Raw genomic sequence first — 1,203 nt, 5'->3', positions numbered from 1 at the left:
CACAGTGGTCAATGGTTTCAAAACCAGTTCCGTTATGATGAATTCATATGACCAAATTGGCCGCGGTGATTTTTAAATGAATATCATTTGCCCTATCTAAAGACAGTCGAATCGGCTTCAATTGCAACAAGAAACCCTTAAAACCCATAAAGAATAGAGTGTTTCTCAGTCACATTTAATATCTCAGAAAGAAATGAAAAACGTCTCCTTCGAATTATACTTCGATATTCGATCAGATAGTTCCAAAAGAATAAAGCAAATGAAATATATAATAATCATGACAAACAATCCTTTGAAGTCTATTCGCCAAGTTTAGGCAGTTTGCTCTAGATTTTTTCAACATCCTGTAGTTGTTCTACTTTCAGCTTTCAGATATTGGGATCGAGCTTAAATTAAATTTACTGAACTTTTATCAAGTTTTTGGAATTTTTTCAAGCACTTGATATGTAATTAATAATCCCGTTCAATAGCTAGAAATAGTGTTAGAAAATATTTTTTCATATCTGAAGTTAGAAATAGGCACCCATGTTTAGGGTGCCTATTTCTAACTTCAGATATGAACTAAGCTTTCTAAATCGAGGTTTTTTTTTGTTTGTCCGGCGGCTGGATGAATAAAAATATTTGCGAAGACACCCAGTGATCCGAACCCTGGGTAGTGTTGGATTCTTACTAACTAAAAACCTCCTTTGTGTACTACGAGTTTTCGGGAGTTATCCTTTGAAATTTGTAGTCCTCTCTAAGAACTTGTCAGCTCCGGCATCCATATGCCATAGCATCGCATTCTCTCCATGCTAGCATGGGCATCTTACTAATTTAACGCCTTACTACTTCCAACATGCATGCTACTGACAACAAACACTACGTTATTAGCACACCTACAGCTTGCGCCGTCTACCACCTGCTGCCCTACTGGGCTAGTTGGTGTCTGGGCCCTTTTTTCCTGGGTCCCAGATCTTCAGGAGTGTTTCGCAGTTCTTCGTTGGAGTGCCTTCCAGCTTTCTCGAAGTCTGCTTTCGCTTTCCTTGCGAGAAACTCTCTTAGTGGCTCCCACTCCAGGTTCCTGTAGATTTGGGAGTTTCTAACAAACCAGGGCGCATCTATAGCCATCCGCAGAAGTTTGTTTTCTGTGGCCTGAAGTCTATTCAAGTGGCACTCAACCGCATATCCCCACGCAGTGTAGGCATACGCCAGTGTCGGCCTGAT

General features: G+C 40.4%; 1 protein-coding gene across 2 annotated transcripts in view; it reads right to left on the bottom strand.

The window, feature by feature from the left end:
* The window catches only part of LOC109544124 (uncharacterized protein At4g17910), a 37,389-nt gene that overhangs the window by 20,996 nt on the left and 15,190 nt on the right, over positions 1 to 1,203 (bottom strand). The window lies entirely within an intron of this gene.

This window comes from Dendroctonus ponderosae, unplaced genomic scaffold (assembly GCF_020466585.1).
Source record: "Dendroctonus ponderosae isolate FM_Combo_2020 unplaced genomic scaffold, Dpon_F_20191213v2 Dpon_F_20191213_11, whole genome shotgun sequence".
Taxonomy (NCBI): domain Eukaryota; kingdom Metazoa; phylum Arthropoda; class Insecta; order Coleoptera; family Curculionidae; genus Dendroctonus; species Dendroctonus ponderosae.
Note: the sequence above shows the minus strand (reverse complement) of the source record. Positions and strands in the feature narration are given on the sequence as shown.